The sequence below is a fragment of the Uranotaenia lowii genome, chromosome 3, assembly GCF_029784155.1.
Source record: "Uranotaenia lowii strain MFRU-FL chromosome 3, ASM2978415v1, whole genome shotgun sequence".
NCBI lineage: Eukaryota > Metazoa > Arthropoda > Insecta > Diptera > Culicidae > Uranotaenia > Uranotaenia lowii.
In genome coordinates this window covers 113,321,753-113,347,561 of record NC_073693.1, presented here as the reverse complement: position 1 = coordinate 113,347,561, position 25,809 = coordinate 113,321,753, and the positions used below count along the sequence as shown (strand labels likewise).

The following is a 25,809-nucleotide window of genomic DNA, read 5'->3' as shown; positions in this document are numbered from 1 at the left end:
AAGTCATTTTGCTGCAAGCTCCGCTACCGAAAATTATACTGACGAATTCCAAATCCGTAAACGTGAAACTGAAAAAATCCATGTATCGTTTGAGGGAGGAGAACACTTAGCCTTCAACACTGACTTTGGGATCGAAGAACTTTTATGGGCACTGGATCGAAGCCACGGAAAATCAGCCGGATCAGACACCATTAGCTATCCCATCCTGAAACGGCTACCATATGCTGCAAAATTGGCTCTTTTGAAAGTCTTCAATTGTGTCTGGAACTCCGGTCAGCTACCGGCTAATTGGAAGCACGGCATTGTAATTTCGATCCCTAAACCAGGTAAAAACAGCAGAATACCAGATAATAATCGCCCGATAACATTGTTGAACTGCATCGGGAAAGTTATGGAAAGAATGGTGAATAGAAGGCTAATCGGTTTTCTGACCGAAAACAAACTCCTCAAAACTGAACAATACGCATTTTTGTCCGGCAAAGGGACCGACGCTTACTTTGGGGACCTGGAACTCTTATTTCAGCCAGTTCTAAAGGAAAGCATGCATTGTGACATCGCGCTTCTAGATATAAGTAAAGCATACGATCAAGCATGGAGATACTCGATTTTGTCATCTTTAAACTCATGGGGCGAGAAAGGGCAGATGGGGAAATACATACAGAGCTTTCTGGAAGATCGAACATTTGTTGTTTCGGTAAACGGCAAGGAATCTGAATCAAAATTACAAGAAAATGGAGTTCCTCAGGGCGCTGTTATATCGGTTACACTGTTCCTCATCGCCATGAACTCAGTATTAAGCAGAACTCCAATCAACGTCAAGCCTTTAATTTACGCCGATGATATTCTCCTAATGGCATGGGGTAAAGACCAAAAAACTGTGCGAGCAAATATCCAGCAAGCTGTCGACACCATTGACTGCTGGTCAAAAGAAGTAGGATTCACATTGTCTTCGATAAAATCCCAAATTCTACACGTATGTCGCAAAAATAAACACATTGTAGTCCCTCCTATCCAGATTGATGGGCAACAAATTCAAGAAGTGCAATCAGCTAAAGTCCTTGGCCTAACCATCGACCGACGCCTCCGCTTTGGCGTGCACGCCAGAGAGTGCAAGCAATCCTTAGGGGCAACCAGCAGATTGTTCGAAATGATTGGCAATCGCATGACTGGAGCCAACCGACGCACCCTAATGAAACTCCATCGTAATCTGACAATCCCCAAAATGTTTTATGGTGTCGGATTGTATAGTCTAGGCGGGGAGAAAATTTTAAAAACTCTGGAACCAGCGTACAATTCAATCATTCGCAGTGTAACAGGGGCCTTTAAATCCAGCCCAGTTTTTTCGATATACGCTGAATCCGGTCTTTTACCGTTCCGATACACTTATGCCGAGCAGCTTAGTCTCAAAGCCATACAAATGTATCAGAGGTCTAAGACGCTAGAAGAGAATGCTGTATTTTGTCATCCCATGATCGATCGTACCAATGGAATATTAGAAAATCTTTGCTTAGAAACTTTGAGCCCCATCGAGCCAATTCTACGACATGGTTATCGCCCTTGGCACTTGCGTTCTCCGGAAATCGACTGGACATTTAAAAACTCGCTCAAAGCTGGAGTCTCTTCGATCAAAGCAACTAAAATGTTTCGAGAACACGTAATCCGAAAATATAACAGCTTCCATCAAACGTTCACGGATGGTTCTGTTGTTGGGAACCAAGTCGGATCAGGAATCTGGTCTAAAACATTTGAATTCAGCAAACGGTTACCGAAGGAGTGCTCCATATTTTCAGCGGAAGCCTGGGGAATTTTGAAAGCCGTTAGAATGGTGACAACATCCAACATACCAACGATTATCTTCTCCGATTCGGCCAGCTGTGTCACCGCCATCGAAGGCGGATCATCAAAACATCCTTGGATTCAGGCGACCGAAATCGAATCCCGAAATAAGAACGTTGTTTTCTGCTGGATCCCTGGACACGCCGGAATTCTCGGTAACGAGAAAGCTGACCAGCTCGCGAACGCTGGTAGATCCCTGGAAACGTCTGACATGAAAATTCCTGCACAAGACGCAAAGAGGCAAATTAAATTTAACATACGGAAAATATGGGAAGACCAATGGGTAGCTGAACAGGAAAAATTTCTTAGAAAAATCAAACCCACAACATTTGCTTGGAAAGACAGGGCGAACAGAGAAGAAAACCGGGCTCTTAGTCGTCTTAGAATCGGACATACGAGACTTACACATTCTGGCCTGTTTAGCAGTGATAAATGTAGAGCAACTTGCGAAGTCTGTGGGGTTCAACTATCAGCTGAGCATATTCTTCTGGACTGCCGAAAATATGAAGATATCAGATCAAATCTTCTCATAAATGGAGATATCAGTGAAATCCTCTCGAACAAGCCGGAAAGTGAAGACAAACTAATTTCTTTCCTCAAACAAACGAGACTTCTTCGTCAATTATAAGACCGCAAAAACACCAACTGAATCAACAATATTGTAGCAACATAGAAAAATGTAAATCCAGTAAGAAACAGACCCGAATGACCCGGGTGGTTAAAAGGTCTCTAATAAATTATAATAATAATAATCAGCAGAGCTGTTTGTTTGCGAGCCTTGGAAAAATAGATATTTCAAGATTTTGAAATTAGATTTTTTACTAACATAAAAAAAAATTCAAATACAAACCAAATTCCACCTAATTGATACTCAATTAATAGGCTTTCAAACGTAGAAAACTGTTCTCAAAAATTCAAACTATAGACTGAGTTATTGACGATAAAGTGGAAAAGTTTATTGTTGGTCAAATTTACCCCGGTGATCAAAGTTACCCCGTTTTACGGTACCAGAAATTATTTTCTACGCAGTTGGCACATGAAAGAAAAAATATAATCATATGACCCTCCGAGTAAAAAATTTTTAGAATGACAATTTCATACCGGGTCTAGTAATATCATTACATTAGAGCTGCAATGTTTTACAAAAATATGATAATCTGCCCAAAGAAACCGAGAGCACAAAAAACATGTCAAAATGTCATTATAAAACGGCTTCGGAGCTTCTGCGCTTCCTTTTAGCGCTGTCAGTCAGTTTTGGTGAAATTGCTGCCATTTTAGTACTCATGTTTACTTGGGTATAATATCTATATTCTAATCGAACCCAGATTATGTTCACCTTTTCCACATAAACATGATACTTGATCGTTAATCCACGTGTCGCGTAAAACCGATGCACTTTTGGAACGTCATCTCTCTCCGGGGGGTGGATTTCGATCACCTTCTGCTACACACGGCTTATTTTTGTTGTTCGTCCCGTTTTTTCCCATATTTTCTTTTCGTTCACCGTTTGTATGGCAGCAGTATTTTCCATTCCTTTCGCGTGGGATCTTATTGTTGGTTCTATTTTGGTTATGCTTTCATGCCGCAGTAAGGCGCGCAGCTCATCATCCTGACAATGATCACTATTAGTTAGGTCGATTTTTTAAATTTACCTCCAAGAAATCCGCGTGTGGTCATTCCGTCAGATTCAACCGGTTCAGATTTAGAGATCATTATGAAGCGGCGATTTAATTCAAATCATTCTTTTGACATAAACGGAAGTGCATTGGAGTTTTGTCAGGCAGTTAAGTGGATTTTTGGAGAATGCGTTTCACCTGGGTGGCGTAGTCAAATGTTGGAGGAATCCTTTTGATCCTGTGTAGTTTGAATTGTTCAAGTGCGGTGAAATCGTGTAAAAACCATGTCGACCTCATCTGGTAAGTGATTGTTATTTTTCGTTCTGGTCGGAGTTTTAGATTAAATTTCCTGAACTGTACCTGAGGCGGATGAAAATAATTTGAGATAAAAAAAAGTAGGTTTAGTCACGATAAGCTGTCAGTTTTCAGTTTGGAATCACCATTGAATAAGTCAATGATAAGTGAGTGGGCACCTAATACTTATTTTTAAAATCTGTAATTTATTGTTTTACTGTGTTAAAAATATGCAGACTTTTCAGTTTCTCAATGCCCAAATGTTTAATGAGCAGTGGGATTCATAGTTCACATCTTATTTCTTAACGTACCGTCAAACGGGTCATCATGCAAATGCAAGGTTAGATGCAACATTTGTATACCACAATACTTAAACTCAATTTTTATTTCGATATAATTTTAAAATAAAGTTATTTTTTAATGATAACCAATTGATCATCACATAGTTACCCACATCGTGTAGTAGCTTTTTTAAAGTTGTTGATTATTATAGAAAATCGAGCAATAGATACTCAAATTTTTACATTTTTCGATGCCGTAAAAAACTTTACCAATATGACGGATTGGCTTAAGGGGGGGGGGGGGGGGGGGTAGGGTCTAACGGGTATAAAAAAACACCATTTTCACGATTTTTTTTCTAGAGCTATCGTTTAAACAAATGTATTCAAATTTTTTGCATTATACAAAGCATTGTTAAAAGAACATTTAGTAATTTTTTCGTAGAAAAATATTGAAAAATGAGCCGGTGACGGAGCATTTTCGAGGATGCCGTTTAGAAAACAGGATTTGCGGTGGACACTGTATCTCAGCACAGAATCATCTGAAGTCAAAAAATCAGAGCAAAATATTTTCAATAGATGTTTTTCTGGACCCCAACGTTTTTATTTAACTAAAAAATCTATTATATAAAATTCTCTTGTAACGGTGTTTGTAGTACTACTCCTCCGAAATGACCCAAACGATTCGAATTAAATTATTTTTAGAATATTCTGTAGCCATGCGAATCGGTTTATATCGAAAAAAAATAACAAAAATTCGCATCAATTGTCCGCAATAATTAAATTTGTAGTTATTTGAATCAAATTAAAGTCATGACATCCATTTTTTCCAGATTTTCTTTACTTTGGGCGGTTTGTTTTTCGTCTCCAAGGTCGAGGCGTCGCGAGCCAATGTCGCGAGACGATAGTAACCATGGCATAGTATACTGATCAGTGAGAATATTTTGGCGCGTATTTCTCAACCAAGCATATTTTCAATGCAAGTGGTGGCGATATGAAGCCTCTATGTGATTTTTTCTTCTTGATTCCTAGCTCTATTGTAGAGCACATGGTTATTAATGACGCCTAGACGTGACACAGATTGACATCTTGCCGATCGAATAAAACATATAAATTTCGTTTTGCCAAAAACTAAAATTGAAAAGACAGGCATCCGATTTTAGAGATTTTCTTTTCTTTGATGGGTTTGTTATTCGTCTCCATAAACGAGGCGTCGCGAGCAAACGTCGTTGCAAGATAATAATAACCAAAGCATACTGTTCATTGATCGCTGGAAAAATTTAAAAATTAGGCGCCTGTTTCTCAACCAAGAAGGTACCTGTATTTCTTATGCACGTGGGGGCGATATGCAACCTAGATGGGTTTTTTCCTTACTTATTTGTACACAGAACATGGTAATAAATGATGCCTAGATGTGACACGGGTTGATATTTTATCGATCGAATCAAAACCAAAACCATCTAAACGATTTTAAATATTAAAAGCATTTTTAATTCGTGCTAATTTAAGTAGTAAATTGTTGTCCAAAAAATATGAATTTGGTAATGATGCATATGAAATAATGTTTGCGGACGTTTGAAAAAAAGAAATTGGGAAGCTTCACATTCAATTTCGTATAATCCAATACGCCTAGAACGCTAAACACATTAACAGAACAAGAGTCTGTCCTTTGAAATAGATTAGATAGAATTGAAGTTTGATTTTCTGCAAACGCAAGTTGGATTTATCAATAAAATAATCTACCTTTAAATAACAAAAAGTGAGGATATGCATTTTCCGGAAAAATTTTCAATTAAGAAAGTAGACTAGAGCAAGTGCAAACTTTTAACTTTTACAAAAAATGTATACATTATTTCTTCATCTAAAGATTGTTGGGCCCAAGAAAACAATATGATTTAATAAACTCAAACTCAACTTTTTTTTAAATCATTCACCAAAAAACTGTAAACACATTTACTGTTTGTTTACACACAAATTAAGTACGTTCTTAACATGAAAAGTGTGTTTTTGTTTTACATATTTTCGCTACATAGAAGAGACATTTGATTCACTTTTTTGTTGAAAAGTTTTTTTGATTGATATTCCAGGGGCAGCAGATTTTTATGATGAACTTCTAATATGACCTGAAAGTGTTAAAAATAATATTTATTGCTGTAATTTCTTAGGGGAAATAAGTGAAAACGCGCCATTTAGCAATGAAACATCTACTATTTTAGAATTTTATCTCCCAAATGGCCAGATAGTATATATCCCGAGTGTTGAATCTGAAGCGGATATTCAAAATTATTATAAAGGTCTTTGTAAATCAAGGTCTTTTGGTTGAACAGCATTCAGTGAGCATTAATTTATTCCGGAGAAAAACTTAGGATATATCGATGAAAGTTGATAAAACAGACAAACAAGAACAAGTATTAAATTCATTTCAAAGTCTTTTCTCTGACGCATCTGAAAAAGACCAATGTGTTTTCACTTGCCCCAATAAATGGGACAAATGTATACTTCGGTATTTCTTTTTGTCGACATAATTAATATTTTTTTTGAAAATATTAATTTTTTCAGCGAATATGAAAGTTGAACTGTGGTGATATTCGTTTGCATTTGCCCCGAGGTTTCATTTTTAAAATTAAGATTTACAGTTAAAAAGACATCTAATTTTTATTAAGGTTTTGTTTATATGATAATTTCCAGGAAACAAAATGAACTCATGAAAACAACGAAGCCTGAGCAGATTATTTCTTTTAGATCTAATAAATTTAAAAAATCTGCTTTTCAATTAAATGTTATAAAGTTTAAAAAATATTACATAATCCTTCATGAAACCGCAGATCACCACCAATAATGTTCAGGAAATTTTGAAATCAGAACATCGCAATGCTTCAATTAGAATCTTTAAACTAATGCGTGAACATATCTTAACATATTTTTTCTTCTTTTCAAAACCAATCGTTTCTTTGATTCATTGGGTTAAAGTTCAAAGGAATTAATTTGCATTTTTTGCTTGAATAAATAAAAAAAAAGGAATTTGCTGTATACAAAATAGACAGATTTAATGTCATGACAAGTGCTGTTTGGGAACACTTAAAATTGAAATGTGTAAAGTCTATAAGTTAAGAATCATGCGAAACTTTTTTGAACATGATTTTAGTGAAAATATGGATTTCAATTCAAACTTCTTCGAAGGATGAGAATGGTGAATAAAAAGCTGTTTGAAAATGGTTAGTAAAAAATCTTTTCTTATTTTTTTTATTTCTTCAGCTCTAAATCCAAAGCTAATTGGGAGATGAAAGCGCTGCGTTAGGCAAAATATTCGGCAAATTCTCCAAAAGTTGTCTCAATATACAAAATTCTTTTTTAAAAAAGATCCAGGCGCAATATATTTCAATAAATGAGAAACTTTTTTTTCGGTTTTAACCTTAATGTGAAGTCGAACAAAACGGAATAAATCTACTAAATGGAATACAACAAATGAATCATACATATTACACTGAGTAACAAAAAAAGATTTTTTGAAAATAGTCCAGGGTTTTCCAACTGAATTAGACTAATATTGACGCCCTGAGTCCGAAAATGACCATGGTTTTGTTCAATCAGGTCAGGATATTAGAATACATAAATTTTTAAAAGTCGATTTTTCGCCAAAAAAGTTGACCTGATACAGCAAAATCAGTGTGATATTCTAACTCAGGACACAAAAATTAGTCTGAATCAGCTGAGAAACCCCAGACTATTTTTTGACTGTCACCCAGTGTTATCATTGAATAAACTTTTCTTTTCAAATAATTTGTAGTGTTCTATAGTTTTGCCAAAAAGTGAACAAAAAAAGTGAATTTTTTGAATTTTTCCCCAAAAAGTTGACCTGATACAGCAAAATCAATGTGATATTCTAACTCAGGACACAAAAATTAGTCTAAATCAGCTGAGAAACCCCAGACTATTTTTTGGGATTGTATCCCATTTACCCGAAAAACATTGCCCAGAATGAATTTTTCCCAGAATGACAAATACCCGAAATCAAACCCCAGAATGAACCATTTCCCAGAAAAAAATTCCCCAGAATGCACCATTTACCAGAATTTTTTTTCCCAGAATGGACCATTTCCCAGAATTTTTGTCCCCAGAATGGAACATTTACCCGAATGGCACAAATCCCAGATTTTTCCCCCTAGTATTTTTATTTGTTTTTTTTTTTCTAATGAATTCTTGTATATTTCATATGATTCGAAATTAATTTTTTCCAAATGATTTTTTAAATGAAACTACGATTTTGAAATTTTTCAACTAAATTTATTTTAGAACCAATATTGTGCTTTGTTTATGGTTTGGGTACTTTGATTGATTCAATGCTTACCATGGTCCTTTAAAAAACCGTTTTGGTATCCGACTCCTCACGCTGCGCGTTCGAACTTGAAAGACGTTTTGTCCTTCACGCTGTCGCGTGGCGGACGGGGCTAAGGGATCACCCCTAGCTTTCACGCAGACCTAGGAAGCCCCGGCAGACCTAGACCAATGTCTTAGGGCCGCCGCTTCCGACGGCGGGTCGGCGGCCTCCTCGGATTTGGGAGCCTCGGCGGCTTTGTGCCGCCTCAGCCCCTTCATCCTCGTTGGTTGCGGCTTTGCCGCAAAAGAATAAAGTTATGAAACCCCATTTTTTTGTAACAATTCCTTTTTTTTTTTTTAAATAATTTCTAGTAAGGATAAATGTTTTCAATTTTCTGGGAAATGGTACTTCTGGCGAAAAAATTTCTGGTACATGGTTCATTCTGGTGAAAAAATTTCTGGGAAATGGCACATTCTAGCGAAAATTTTTCTGGGGAATGGTTCGTCTGGGGAAAAAAATTCTGGGGAATGGTTCTTTCTGGCGATTGGAATTCTGGAGATTTTTCATTCTGGGCAATGGTTTTCGGGTAAATGGAGTACAACCATTTTTTGGCTGTCACCCAATGTTATCAACATATAGTTATTTATGGAACGAGTAACAAAAAGTGGATTTATAAGACCCGTAGAATTGAGTTAAAATTCTTAGGTTTTATTTTGATAGAATTAAGCGGGTCGATTCGAGGAAAGGAAAGGAGGGAAATCTAAAAAAAAACTAGGAACAATGGAAAATGGACACCAAGTTGAACATGGTAAGACGAAGTTTACCGGGCCTGCTAGTATTTTTATGAAATTTTTGTGGCTGTTTGAAGTAAAAACTACGATTTTTCACTTAAAAATCCGCCATTTTCACCTCTAAAATCTCCCCAAAGTAAAAAAATCAAAAAAGAAAAACGTTGGGGTCTGGTATTTTATATGTAGAAAATATGTTCCAAATTTGAAAAGAATCGGATAAGTAGTTTTCAAATGACGATGTCCACGGACTTTAAAAATGTGCTTTCGAGAAAAACGCGTTTGAAGTTTCTGCTCTTGCTTTCTTGCAGTATTAGATAGGAGGAGATAAAGGCCTATAACTTCTACAGTTTTGCTTCAATTGACTTGAAAATTTTACACAACATTCTTGAAATGTTTTACAATAAGAAAATAAAAAAAATAAAAAAATCGATTTTTTGAAAGTGTTAGACCCTACCCCCCCCTTAATGGTATCACCTACAAACTTTATGTTGCTTTTATTATCCTATACCAACACTGTTGGTGTAAAAATATTTTTCGAACAATTTTCATTTTCTTTGAATAAATATTTTTATAATTCAGTTACCAGTCTGGCCTAAAATGAATCAAAATGCAAATCAAATCACCTTTCAAATCTCGTTTCCATATGCTGGAGTATGATTGTTTTGTACCACACGTTTGTTAATTTCAAAATTTCATCGATCCGAACATTAATTTTTATGATTTAAGCTAGTAGAATTTTTTGTAGTATTTTTTCCCCTAAATGTATACAGCACCCTTATGCTTTCTCTTTAAAAACATTTTTGACAGAAAAAATGTGAAATTTAATTCGAACAAAAACAAAAATTACTGCAATTGGTCCTTCATGCGTTATGTTATCACAAATATAACAAACCCTATAAATTTTCAACGTTTTCATTTGATTTTTTACTAAAACAAAGTTTATAACAACTTACCCCTTTGTCTTAGCAGGGTGAAAATCGCATTTGTTTTATGAATTTCAGAATAACTGGTGAAACCAATATTTTTTCTGACTACGTCAATTTGATGTTCGATCATCCTTAAAACTTTCGAAGTGCAAGCGGTATGCTTATCTGTGGACATTAAGTTTTTAGAAACCATTGAAGTTGAAAAGTGTTGCATGATGCCTCAGTTGACGGTATATCTTTCAAATTCAAACATGCAGCGTGAGGAGTTGGCTACCAAAACGATTTTTAAAAGGCACTCTAATTAGTATAAATTCAATTAAAGTATCCAAACTTTTTATAAAATACAATGCCAAATCTAAAAGAAGTTTAATTTGGAACTTTCAGACAAGTTTTTTTAAACTATTTTGAAAAATTAAATATCGAATTAAATGGAGTTTAAAAAAATTAAGATGAAACAACAGAAAACATATAGAAAATAAACTATACGAAAAATCCTGGGCTTTCTGTCATCCTGGGAAACTACCAAATTACCTGAAAATTATTACATTTTCAAAGGTGATGGAAAGTATTAAAGAAACATGAGATATGAGAAAGAAAGAATATAAGCCGTAAATAGCATGAATATCTCGAAAATGATACACAACGGCTCACCGAAGGGACTTGAATTCACAAGTTACACCACGGTGAACGTGACGGAATAGACTCCAGCATGCGCATATGTCGAGCTCCATCGGTCGACTGCTGGATCTGATATCGATACACACGAACTGAAACAACATATAAATCAATTGATTTAATAAAAATGAACAGATGAAATAAAACTAAAAGATAAGCTTCGAAATGTTATTCACAGATTGTTTTAAAACTTTCAGAATTTTCAATTCTTACAAACCGAATCACTTCCTAAGTAACACAGATAAAACCAATTCGCTTTTTTTAGTTTTATTATTATTTTATGAAGACTTTTTCATGGCATCGAATTTTTAAAACTGTTTTCTTGTAACATAGGGAATGTTTCATGAGTCTTGTGTTTTAAAAAAAAACCCTGAAAGTTTTGCTAAAACTTAAATAAAACACTATCTTCAGATTGCTGTATAAAAGTTGCAAAAGTATTGCTAAAGCTTTCATTAGGGCTTTGGTACCTGTTTTAATAAAGCACTTAATGCACTTTTAAAACAAGCGTTCAAAGCATAAGCGCGCCTCAAAGAAAATCAAGGTTGACCACATTTTGAGGATTTTTTTAATTAAAAAATAATAATTTAAGGAACATAGATATTAATTTGCTCAAATGCTGCTATTTTTGTTTTGCATTGAAATTCATTATTGCTCCTACAGAGAAAAGTTGGATTTTTGCAACTCTTACAAAAGAAGAAGAAAAACTACCGCAAGACGTCAAAGCTGTTGCACTGAAACAAACAATTCAGATTATATTTATGAGTTTTTGCGGGCAAAAAAAAACCTTTGTTTAAAAGTCAATTATGAATGATGCAGTGACATTTAAATCCGTTTTCAATGCATTTTACCAATTCTTAAATGATTTATCACATTTACTTAGAAAAGAAATGTATCGAATCATTGATTTGAAAAACAAAACGGGAACCAATCTATTTGTTTATTTATAAAAAATTATAGTATTAAGGGATTTATTTTCTAACTTTAAAGCGGATGGTATAATAAGAAAGACACGTCAAGAAACGCGACGGAACAAGCATCACTTTGTTCAGAATCATTTATAGCCCATGTCATAATTACAAAAAAATATAGTGAAGGGATTGTTTTCGACGTCTCATGAAAAAATCAAATTCCATTAATTTGCAGTAAAAAAGTTGACTTCAGCCTTACATATTTACCATTCCGTAGCAAATTGAGTTATAAAAATATTAACTCTTATAGTTGTTGTAGAACAAAATATATTTCAACAAATACTCTACAATTAACATGAAATGTTTTTTTATTACTTATTTTCGTGATAAAACAACTGAAACAACCACTGATTTAAAAAAAAAAATGGATGCCTAAACCAACCCAAAACATTTTTCAGATTTTTTTTCAATATCTTTTATTTAAAGAAAACCATTGATATTTTAGAAACATTTATTCAATTAAACAAACAATTTGAAAACATTTGGTTTCTTAATTTCTACCGAACAACGCATACAACGGACGTAAAAAATATAAAAATAATAAAATGGAATCAAATGTGATCGACATCTGTGCAATCGGGAATTTCATTGAATAGTGCTCCTACTTTGGTCCTAGAGCCTACTTTAGTCCTAAAATGCCGAAAATTGTAAATAATTCATTTTGCTGGCAAAGGATAAATATGCTGCTATGTGCACAATGAACTCTTATTCTTCCTAATCCTTCCATGCCGCTTTTTGACATAAAAAGTCTTTCTCATAAAATTTTGCCTCCTATTCTCTGGTAAATTAGACAGCTCAATTAGTGGGGTGCGTTTTGAGAAATGAGAGAAAATAAGGAAAAATCACGTTTTTTTAGTGTCCAAGCCAATATTTAAAGGGTTATTACTTTCACTATGGAGAATATGAACCAGATTACCTATTTTTCCTAAAATAAATGAAAATCAATGGAAAACCCGGAATATTTGTAAAGGATCCAAATATAGGAGACTTTGACTTTGATGTTCCATTTTTAGACCTAACATCACAAAAACAAATTAACAAATTAACAAAAGTGCGAATTTTTAATTGGGGCATAGATCAGAACCAATATTGAATATATCTTACATTTTTTGTTAGCTTTACGCAAATAAACTATAAGTTAGTAGACATATAAAAATTTGAGCTATTTTTCTGCTGATAGAGCTGACGGGGAGCAAAAGTGTTTAAAATATTCATGACAGAAATGTAAGTTTTTTTAGTCGTTAAAAAGCTGTAATATTTTTTATGGTAATATTTAATTAAGGGGGGGGGTAGGGTCTAACGGCAGTGTTCGGCATCGCTAACTGAAAAATTAGCGCCGCTAGTTAAATCGCTAAATCATTCAAAGTTAGCGAACGCTAATTAAATACGCTAAATGTGCCAAAAAAATTATCGCTTTAAGCTTAAAACGCTAATCGCTAACTAGCTGGAACAAATATCAAATTCTTCTTTTGTAACGCCTTTCCCCCCTTCGGTTTTTTCAACTCCCCAAGCGGGAAAAAATACAATTTAAAGTATTTCATTTCGAGAAAATTGATAAATTGATCAATTTTTTTTACAAGCAGCAAAACATGACTGTCAAAGATTGGAATTTTAACTTCTCTCTGTGATCTACCAAGACTTTGAAGATATTTATTGTCTGAAAGCGATTTTCTGTGCTCTGGTGCGTAGCGTTTTAGAATATGCCGTGGCAGTTTGGACCCCTCATCAGGCAGTACAAATCGAACGACTGGAAAGGGTACAAAAGAGGTTCCTACGATTTGCACTCCGTCGATTGCCATGGAATGATGCCGTTCGACTGCCACCATATGCAGAAAGATGCAATCTGATATCTCTTGAAACCCTTCGCTGGAGGCGAACGTACATTCAAAGAATGTTCGTTTTTGACTTGTTAACGAATAATATAGACTGTCCCCAATTGCTGCAAAACATTAACATTCACGCGCCAGCTAGACGACTTCGTCAACAGAACTTTCTGTGGATACCATACAGCCGCACCGTCTTCGCACAAAATCATCCTCTGTATAACTGTTGTCGTGTTTTCAATGAAGTGTCAAACGTTTTTAACTTTAACATTTCCAAAGATATATTTAAGAATAGTATACGTAGTTCTAGAAATTAATACATGTTTAGTTTAAGATATGTTTGTGTGATTACTATCAAAGACATTAATAATAAATAAAACAAAAAATATCCGAATGTTTCAACAATTACCAGAATGAAAAACAAGCTGTAGAGATAGACGATGGGAGCAATTTTTTTTTTTAAATTTGGATCAAAATTTACTCGATTTATCGGTTTTGTGCTAAGCAGATAGTATGTAATTTTGTTGCTAACAATCTTTTGTGCAAGCATTAACTTTTTTGCGTTTTTATTAAATGATCCTCATTAAAAATCTTTAACCTGTTTTCCCCTTTTTTTAAACTTGCTGGAGTATTGTCAAACGTTAACATTTTTACAAAGTCTATTTGAACTTAAAACGAAGGCTACAATGAACTATTAACAACTTAAAAATGTCAATTCATTCTATGGTGATTTTATCTTATTTTTTCATAAACTGATCTGTAAAATCTCTAAAAAAAACTGTATTGTGAAAAGTAAATATCTCAACCTCTTTAAAACAAAAGCTGATTAAGGGATTTTAAAAATAGTTTTATATTGTTTAACACCATTTATTGTCATCTTCTTCTGTAAATGTTGTGTGGAAAAAGAGGAGAAAATGACACTTAATATATCTTTTCTCTAATTTCAGTACGCATTTCTCCAATGAATCGAATTATGTCACCTCAATTGGTAAATGACAAAAAATTTATTCTATCATTGAAAATTCGAGAGATTGATACAAATAGGATGGGATACAAATAGGAGGGGATACAAATATATGGGAGTTATTATTTTATTTACATAGTATTCCGTCTCACGACATAACTTGACGAACATAATTCCTAAAATTCACTCGGTTCATAGCAACCGTTCTCCAATTTCTCGGGCACCCCACGTTCGCCAGATCACGCTCCACTTGGTCTAACCACCTCGCTCGTTGCGCCCCCGCTCGTCTTGTTCCTACCGGATTCGTAGCGAACACCTGTTTTGCAGGACAGTCGTCCGGCATTCTCGCAACATGTCCCGCCCAGCGTATCCGGCCAGCCTTCACCACCTTCGGGATACTGGGTTCGCCGTAGAGGCGCGCGAGCTCGTGGTTCATCCTTCGCCTCCACACTCCGTTCTCCTGTACGCCGCCAAAGATGGTTCTTAACACTCGTCGCTCGAATACTCCGAGTGTACGCAGGTCCTCCTCGAGCAATATCCATGTCTCGTGCCCGTAGAGAACAACCGGTCTAATGAGCGTCATATACAGGTTACACTTCGTGCGAGGGCTAAGTCTTCTCGACCGCAGTTGCTTGTGGAGTCCATAGTAGGCACGACTTCCGCTGATAATTCGCCTCCGGATCTCACGGCTGGTGTCATTGTCTGCGGTCACCAGTGAGCCGAGATAGACAAAGTCTTCGACTATCTCCAGCTCGTCGCCGTCGATCGTGACCTTGTTATTACTGGACAAGCGGGTTCGGTCGGTCTCGGATCCGCAGGCCAGCATGTATAGCATATATGGGAGTTAGCGGTCTTCAATTAGCGGAACAAAAAAAAAGCGGAACTTTCTAATTCGTTAGATCAATCAAAACTTAGCGGCAAAATTAAACCGCTAACAAAAAGTTAGCGGATTAATTAGCGATTAGCGGCTTAGCGCTTTTGTGCCGAACACTGTCTAACGGGTATAAAAAAACACCATTTTCTCAATTTTTTTCGCGAGCTATCGTTCAAACAAATGTATTCAAATTTTTTGCATTATACAAAGCATTGTTAAAAGAACATTAAGTAATTTTTTCGTAGAAAAATATTGAAAAATGAGCCTGTGACGGAGCATTTTCGAGGATGCTTTTTAGAAAACAGGATTTGCGGTGGACACTGTATCTCAGCACAGAATCATCTGAAGTCAAAAAATCAGAGCAAAATATTTTTAATAGATGTTTTTCTGGACCCCAACGTTTTTATTTAACTTAAAAATATTTTTATGAAATTTTTGTGGCTGTTTGAAGTAAAAACTACGATTTTTCACTTAAAAATCCGCCATTTTTCACCTCTAAAATCTCCCCAAAGTAAAAAAATCAAAAAAGAAAAACGTTGGGGTCTGGTATTTTATATGTAGAAAATATGTTCCAAATTTGAAAAGAATCGGATAAGTAGTTTTCAAATGCCGATGTCCACGGACTTTAAAAATGTGCTTTCGAGAAAAACGCGTTTGAAGTTTCTGCTCTTGCTTTCTTGCAGTATTAGATAGGAGGAGATAAAGGCCTATAACTTCTACAGTTTTGCTTCAATTGACTTGAAAATTTGACACAACATTCTTGAAATGTTTTACAATAAGAATATAAAAAAATAAAAAAATCGATTTTTTGAAAGTGTTAGACCCTACCCCCCCCTTAAAGATTACACTTTTAATGAATTTGTTTATTTATTTTCGAAAAATCATATATTTTATAAGAATTTTAGATATAGGTCCAATTGAAGGTACCAGTACAGTTCCAAAATAGGAACAGTAGGTTCAAAGATGGAAATTTTGATCATCAATATCTATGCAAATCTTTCAATAAAGGCGAAACCTATGTTGAAAATTCTCATTGAAACTTGTAGATAAGAAAATGAACTATAAAGAAATTTCTTTGAAGATAGAAAGCTCCCGTTTGTTTATGAGAAAAGCGTGATTATTTAAAAACCACCGCTTAAAGGGTCCAAAGTAGGGCAACTAACCCTACTTCTAATGAAAATGATTTTTTCGGTGGAGCAATCGTTGTTGTTGTTGGAATTGTTGAACGATCCACTTCCGCTCTGTGTCGGAAAATTTTAAAAAGATTTTTTCCCTGTTACATCTGTTAACCGTTCCGTTCAGTTCAAACTTGCTAACCCAATTTCCGGTTGTTGTTGTTGTTGTAAATTTTGGCAAGCTCTACTTTTTGCAGTCCCAAAAAATAGTACCCATACAAACAATGGGCAATTGTATTAGGAGACGCATGCTTCTCCATTTCTGCTCTCAAAAGCGCCATACCTGAAAGCGATTTTGATCATATTTCACTTCTACCTACCTTTTTATTCGCATATGCTACTCTTTATCAAAGGACAACAAAAAACACCACCAGAAAAGAAGCCTCAGATATCAGATGATTATTTTCTTAGTGTTACTCGGTTACACTGACAAAAATGCAGCCCATCAATCGAGCTGTCAAATTACGGTTGTCAAATTTCGAGTCTAACTACCGTTGCGTGAATCCAATTTTTCTCTGAATACGCAATACCTATACAACAAGTAGTACCGCAAACGTTGTCAAATTTGTTGAAAATGTCTCGTTTTTAGTATTATAATCTTATTTTCAGCAAAATGGCTTCAAAAATTTTGATTGAATTTCACAATCCACATGGCGTTTAGTAAGATAATATTGAAAATCTTAAAGCAGTTTTGAAACAGTTTTAAAATTGTTTTAGGCCCTTAGAAAAATGTTGTAATAAAATAATTTTAATAAACAGTTTTAAAATAGTTTTAAGAGAGCTTGAACCACAGCTTCATTTGACGTTTCTCTGAATGAAATACACGCTTATGATGGATTTATCCATTGTTGAGTAAGAGAAGTTTGTCGCAATAAATAAGAATATTTCGATTTATTGCTTGACAAAAGGCATTCATGCAACTATTTGTTTTGTTTTCTTTTTAACTATGAGGATGGTCAATTATCTTTAAATAACAAGTATGTTTTGTTATCAAATAACCTCAGACTGTTTTGGAATAGATCTTTTTTGTCATCAAAAGCCTGGCCTCAAAGCTAAATAATAGCCCGCGAAAATGAGGATTATAACCAAACGATTTCTTAAATCTTAAAACGACGATTTGATGAAGCGTGAAAAAACGTTTATCAAACGATTATAGAAATTGTAAAATACGTTGCCTGAATCGTAAATTCCGAAATGATTGTATTTTGAATATATTGTTAGGTTATGTAACTGTTAAAAACTGTTATGACAGTTTTATGGGAAAACTTTTCTTCAAACAGTATACTAACGATTTAATTAACGCTATTATTAATAGTATGCACCGATAAAAGTCCTAGAAAAATCTCATTTCAAGAGCGCCCTTTAAAAAAATATGTTGATAGCTCATATTTCGAAGTTCGGGCTGAGGCATCATTGGGAAGTGTGCATGTGTGAGTACATATTCATTTCCATGTAAAGTCAAACAAATTTAACTGTGTGATTCAACTGCGTCCCGCCAGAGAATATCTAATTTATTATTTATTTGAAGCCGTAGATATGGAAACAAGATCGAAAGTACGTAAGACCAAAACGAAAAGGAACAGTAGTTCTCATGAACGGTTAGTCCAATCAAGATATTAGATTTTAATGGTTTATAACATCCAAATTTTTGTTCCAGAATTTCGTATCCTCAATTGTTTCGCTGTTTCATTGTTGACTCAACAAAAAAAACAACTGTTCTGATCACAAACGTACTGTCGTAGTTCTAAAATTGTTTTTATTTTGCTTTAGGTACCTAAGTGAGTGAGAGACAGAGATTGATAAATAAAACAAGTTCTTCATTCGTCGTTGAATGAAGCCTTTTCTGAGGGCTATGTCTTCAGGATTGAGCTCCATTTGTACTAGATTCAATTGCAATTGTTAGTCGACAGTATCCATCGTTATATGAACTACAAATACTCTTTTTTTTTAACTGAAAGAGCATACTTAGAATTACTAATAATACGTTTTTTCACTGTGTGCTTTTATTAGAAATCTTAGAATTGAGCAATTAATTATGTGGACTGATTTGCGGTTCTTTTGAAATTTGAATACGGTTGCAACAAAGTTGTTTTCATTTTTCAGATGAATCTATCTGTGTTAATTTATATCATTTTGAAAGCCCGTTTTTCGAAGTTATCTCTCAAAATCCTTTCAAAACAGTTTATGCTATCTCAAAAAGAGGTAAAAAAGTTTAAGCGTGTATACGTTCTTCTCGATTGTCAAATCATCTGTCACTTGGTTTTACCATGCCTACATTCACTGTTCCAATAAAACAGTTTTTCAATTTGGCAACTTGTAAGCAACAAATCGAAATATTCTCATTTATTGCGACAAACTTCTCTTACTCAACAATGGATAAATCCATCATGAGCATGTATTCCGTTTAGAGAAACGTCAAATGAAGCTGTGAATCAAGCTCTCTTAAAACTATTTTAAAACTGTTTATTAAAATTGTTTCATTACAACATTTTTCTAACTGGCATAAAACAATTTTATAACTGTGTTGATTGTTTATTGTGAAATTCAATCGAAATTATTGAAGCCATTTTGCTGGAAATAAGATTATAATACTAAAAACTAGATATGTTCCTTAAATTATTATTTTTTAATTAAAAAAAACCTTAAAATATGGTCAACCTTGATTTTCTTTGTGGCGCGCTTATGTTTTGATGCTTTTTCGTATATATTTCATCAGAAATTTGAGGTTGAAGGAAGTTTCATGCCAAGATATATTGAATATGAAAATGAAAATATTTTTAAAATTATATAAATGAAATCTTCACCAATCACCAAATGCTTGGAAGAGTAAGTGATAACATGAGAAAAAAAACACGAAACAGAAAGCTCCCACAGTAAAATTCCTATCAGATTCCATAACGTAGTTCTAAAAGAGCTGTGATTTGTTTTAAGAGAACTATGAAGGGTTTCTGAAATTTTCTGTTTTCCACCAATTATGCAGTCCTTCCGATTGTGTTCTCTTTTTAAACCTTAAGTTGGAAACAAAAAGTAATGTAAATGTATCACAAAAAAACTTTTAACTTAAAATAACTCACGTTTGATTGAATTTCCTCTGGATTCGATTTGGAAAAAATGATGTATCATTTGGTGAATACAAATGCATACATTTTTAAATTTAGCATATTTTTAAACGGCGATAATTCTAACATTATTTTATATTGGTGTTCTAAATATCAATAATCTAAGCATTTGCCATGGTAAAGAGGTAGCGTGTTCAGTTCTCTCCTCGATGGTTCAGGTTCAAATCTTCATGCATGCAAATATTTGTTAGTATATATTAAATTAATTCACAAGTAAATCAACACAAATCAAGGTCAATTGGGTACTAAATTCAAAAGTAAGGGAATGTATAGATCTTTTATCATAATTTTTGTTTTCATGGTCTCATGTTGAGGCTGAATAGCCTTCTACTAAGCTTCAACTATAGACTTTAAAAGTATCGATAAGAACATAGATTTTAGACTGACTATAGAATGCTACGCCTTCATTAACCTTCCCATGCCGTTCGCAAAATATCCGTTTCGAGGAAATTTGAGTTGTAGTTTGATTTCGTTCTCCTGGCTGTAAATGTTAACCGATTTTGATGATATTATATTCATTGTGTAGGTAATTTGTTCTTATTACTCAAAATTTTAAAATAAAGTCGATATGTATTACCAAGTTATCAGAAACTGGTTCAGAAAGTAAAAAATCCGAAAAATCAATTTTATTTTTAAAATTCTCATAACTTTTGACAGCTTTTCTGTATTTAAGTGTTTCATTGATGTTTGAAATTGTCAAGAATCCATCTATCCGTCAGTCTATAGATATGTTGGGGTCCAATGAAAGTTTTGACCGCTATCGCAGATCTTCCGGTAGAAAAAAATCTAACTTTAAAAAAACGATATCCAATTTCTGCTTTGCTTAGCTGTATTTCATTTCCCAATGAACCGATTTTCAAAACTCAAATTTCAATTTTTTGACGTTAATTTGATCATTATTTTCATAGAACATACTTGGTCTGTCAAAATTCCAAGTTCTTCAGTATATTGGAATGATGATAAAGAGATTTTAAATATGCGCTTCGGGTCATATTGACCCGAACGGCATGGGAAGGTTAAACAAAGCTGAGTAAGCTTTTAAGAGATTCTTTCATGAAACTTTTGATTACTTGGGTTTTTTGTATCTTGTATAGATAAGCTGCAGCTCTTTTCTAAGATAGGTTGTTTTAAATTCATAAGCTTAAACTTGGAGCTTAATTTAGAAGAAAATAGTCATCTTTCAAATTAAAAATCTTAATCATTTTGGCATATTCGAATGTTGGGGCAAGGTGTAAAACACGTAGGGTCAGCCTGTAAAATAAAATCAAAAACAGTTTGTTTTCAAAAGAGTTCGTCTATGCATCAAAATACAGATCTATTATACAAAAACATGCTTGAGAGCAAAATATTGCATGCCTTGATTCTCAGAATAGGCCCCCAAAATTTGCGTAGTCCAGAGCTTGAACTAGATTTTTGAATGGCTGGAAAACATCATCAGATAGTAAGGTCTAATTTAGGCCGGAACAAATTTTAAATCCATCTTTTGTCACTCGGAGTTGAAACATCGCGAGGGGGGGGACAATAAAAAATAATGTGAAAAACAAATAAATTGGAATAATTTGCACGAAAGCTTGTATGCAACCAAATTTCATACTATATTATTGCATAAAACCTATAAATCAAGTATTTTTTTTTATCGAAAAATTCAATAAAATCAAGAATACAAAATGTGAATTAACTTGCATCTTCCAAAATTTGGTTCTTTGTCTTGTAATCTTTCGGTTATTTGAATTTTGATTTGAAATTTACTTAAAATACTTCAAACTTTATTTATTCCCCCCTTCGGGATTTTGGAAATTTCGAAGGGGGGGGTGACAAAATAAGAAATTGATATTTGTTCCAGCCTTATTACTTGTTCTCAGAAAGTGGTAAATGGCTTACGCACCATTTCTTCAAAATGAAAACGTTATTTGCAGTCCAAGGAAAGTCTCCATAATAAAACGATTTTTTACGTCTGTCCATCTGTCCCAAATTACCTTCTCGAAGGAGAAGAAAAGCAAAACGAGACGTATTCTTCCAGCCACGCATTCCCCGGAATCAGATTCGCGATCGTACGCCCTTATCAATATCCAAATTAGCTCAGCCGACTGAGATTTTTGGCAGAGAGTAGGTACCTATCTCTTCAGGTTCACAGTAAAGTCGTGCATTTTTTTCACCTCCTACAAAGTAGCCGCTGATAACAGGTTAAATTACTACCTCAAAATCTGGCACAAAGGATAGTCAGTCAGCTAGCCAGTAGTCCAAAGATCTGATGAAACTCGGCGTCCCAGTTACGTCAGGAATTATTCGGAACATTTGCACGACTAAATACCTACCGCCGAATTGGATGGATGGATTGGATGATGATGATGTTGATGAACGATATCTTGCTTAAGGTGAGCTGAGAGGTCTCGCTGCGATGTGTTGTAGTGTCGTTATCAGCTATTGGCGACAAAAAAACAAACCTTCCCCGGGCGGTCTTTCACCGTTGTTGGTCGCAGAATAAAAGCGCGAATCTATGGAACGAGCGATGATTGCCAGTGGAAATTTTCTGTTCACGCGTGTCTTTGCGTATGCGTGACCTTTATGAGCGAAGCGCGTGGCCGATGCCTGTCTCCGGGCACGCTTTGGGCTCATGATCGGACGCATACATGTGTTACCGTGTGCACATTTTTTTTTGATATTTCGATTGATAACAGTTTTTGATATTAAAATAAAGATATTTACTAGATATTTATTTAGTTTCGATTATAGTTGTTTTAACATCTTTATGTAATTTGCGACTTATATCAAAGATGCATTTAGCGAGCATCTTGGGCTCGAACTAGCGGACATCGGCTCAGGAACCAACTGAGCTATATCACAAGGCCATAATTTGTCAGAACCACATATCTAAAAAAATGAGATTGGTGATTGATTTTCATCAATGATTATTTATCCAACAATCCACGAATTATAAAAATCAAACAAATTAGGATTGTAACTACATATGTACTTATTGATTTTCAAGTTCTTTTACGTTATAAGTTTTCGTAATGGATCGTAACTTTAGAAAATTGGTACTAAACCTAAAAGGTGAGTTAAATTTTTATAATGAACCCTTAAGTAACAAAATATGGAATTCGCATTTATCAATGCTTAAAATATTTGAATTTGTTTAAGAATTCATTTGGTATATCAAACTTATTTGATTTGAGCATAATATAAATTTTCTTTCGGAGGGCCTTCAATTTCTTTAAAAAACAAAACTTATGTTATGCTCAAATCAACTAGCCCAAACTTCCAAACTGTTTTGCCAATTCTAAAAAATTTTAGTCATCGATCAGAATAAATCAATAAAAAAAACTGCATTATTAATAATGTAGGGTTGACATCCGTACCGCAAAAGCGGGACATGTCCCGCTTTTTTGTTGGATGTCCCGCTGTCCCGCTTTTTTCTCAAAATGTCCCGCTTTTTCTCTTCGAACTTTTACAAATTTGACTGACTAACACTGGGAAAAATTAAACTTTAATCTCAATTTGAATTCGGTGATGAATTCTAAATTATAGAAGTTTTGAGATTAATTTTTCCGCCGGAATCTTAGTTAAACTGCCTTATATTATACACCATTCTTTTCGAGTCAATTTTTCAAAGTAAATATATAAAGATGGAAGTTTTCTTGAGTTTTCAATTTTTCAAACAAATTGTCAAACAAACAAATTTTTATACAAATTACACACAGATTTTTTACGCGGTTTCAAATTCACCGTTTGCATGTACGACATGAAATATTTTCTCCCAATCTTTGTAATTCGCAAAAAACGGTGGAAAATATTTAACGGGGCATATGACAAAAAACCTGTGTAAATAGAAGTCATGTAAGAAAAACTGAGCGAAATCAGTCGGCGTTAAAAACAAAACTTAGTGTACTTTCTATGGCTGATGGTAAACGTATAAGTTTGTCTAAACAATTTACCTTTTTTCAAGTCCCGCTTTTTTTTTTGGCTGTGTCCCGCTTTTTTCGATAAATGTCCCGCTTTTTTTCTGAAAGTATCTGGCAAGCCTATAATAATGTTAAACAATACACCGAGTAAATATTAAATTTTGTGCTGATTTTTCAAGTGAAGATCAGGTTAATGTTTCTTTAACAGCAATTATTTTGCAGATAAAATCAATCGCATAATGAAAATCCAGTGGATGATTTTTTTTTATTAAAAGAAGGGTTTTTTCATAAAATAAAACTTAAAAAAATTAACTCAAAATTTACTCTATATTATTACTGTACAAACTATTTTTCATTAAAAAAAATTAAATATGGAAATTACAAGCAAATTTTTATGTTAATGTTCTCTTGAATTCCTCAGAAATTTTATGTTGATTGTGAAACTCAATTACAAGCTAAACGATTCTTAAATGTCAATGTACAAAATAAGACTTACGAATCTTAATTCCAGCTCAGAATTATATGTGCGAAGTTTTAGAGCCCTCATTCATGAATCTATAATTAAAATTCTGTAGCTCGGGTTGAATTACAATTCATTATATAAATTTTAAATTTTTAATATGTAGGGGAGAGTGGGGATACTTGATCCCCTTTTCCTATTTTCACCATATCTTTTTGGAAAAATAGCGTGTAACTTCAAGTTTCTATGCTCTTAAAATTAGAACGAAGGAAGCCCTAATCCATGGAAAAAATCAAACAAAACCCAAAGATAGAATGTTAATTGACTATTTTGGTCATGTTTGTTCTCATTTCACAATTTATAATTGTCAGAAAAAAAAAATCTTTAGCTTGTTCTCAACCCTTATGACATTGCATACTTACGGGCGCATTTTTTTATAAACAAGAGAAATCAATTATTTTAGCCCTTATCTTCAGATAAATGATGGATGAATATTAGCTATTGGATAAATATTAGTAATCTCGTAATCAGCACTGACCACGATCCATAGAGAAGAATAATATACCGGGATCATTTGTACCCATTTATTAGGGATCAATTGTTCCCCTTATTAACATTTTAGAAAACTTTTTCTGAAAAAAGTTGGGAGTTTTCCATCGCTTTGAAAATATTGTATTTTGAAGTTCATTTTACACTCGGAAGATTGATGTATTGGAATAGATATTTTTTTATAATATTTCCATGTTAGGAACATTTCAAAATGATGAAAAAAGATCTTCAAGTCACATTTTGTGAAATTTTTCAAACAAAGTTCAATAACCCAAAAACTTATTTTGTTGAAATTTTTTGAGCTTCAACCATTGCTGTTTTGTTCCATTTGGCACATTTTTCTAGAACATTTGATCTTTGTACGACATTCCAGTTTGGAGATATAGCTAAGGAATCAAGTATCCCCAGGGATCAAGTATCCTCATTCTCCCCTATTGTGAATCTGAATTAAAATATGGATTTCAAGTTGTGAACTTGTATCTGAATTTTTAAATTTTGCTAAAATTGAACGGTTTTTTGGAACGATATTACCATATAGTTTGGTCTATAACAGGACCAATATAAATTAGACAAACACCATAAATACGTTGAAATATAAAAACAGTGTTTTATTTTTATTAAAAGGGTAAGCAAAACGTTGATGAGAAAATCGTTCGATTTTGGCACGGTTCGTTTTTGGCAACACAAAATTCTCGAGCGTGTTGCCATAAACGAAAGGGGCCTGTATTTGAATTTTGTGCAAGAAATGCAAGAACTTCGAATTTGAATATAAACAATTTTTTTTCATATTTGGAAAACTATTATGAAAATATTGAAAATGCATAGAATCGTCGAAAAACATGATTCAAATTTGATATGAAATGCAAACTAAATTTGAACCAGGATTTAGAAGCAGCTTGTTATTTCTAATTCCTTATGATTATTCAAGCTGAATCCATAACTGGATACAGAATCCGATAGATGCTAATAAAAATACAATTTTGTTTATTGTAATATATATTCATTCATATATATGAAACCAGAAACTTGAGATGCGTTTTTGAGGTTTTGACATTAGTTTTAAGTCTAGATTGTAGCTCTTGAGAAACCTTACTCCATAATCATAATTCGATTATGCATTTAAAATTTTGAGTGTAGAGTACAATATCTCGCTTGCTTTTCTGGACCCTCAGGGGGGGGGGGGGGTTTAACCCCCAAACCTCCCCCCCGTTCCTACGGCCATGCTCTCCTCATTCGAAATT

The 25,809-nt window shown here is 34.0% G+C and overlaps 1 protein-coding gene across 1 annotated transcript in view; it reads left to right on the top strand.

Moving 5' to 3' along the window:
• Positions 1-3,591: 3,591 nt before the first annotated feature.
• The window catches only part of LOC129757654 (uncharacterized), a 119,219-nt gene continuing 97,001 nt past the window's right edge, over positions 3,592-25,809 (top strand). The window contains exon 1 of the mRNA XM_055754933.1: positions 3,592-3,752. The gene's annotated coding sequence lies outside the window, so the exon portion shown is untranslated. The remainder of the gene's footprint in view (positions 3,753-25,809) is intronic.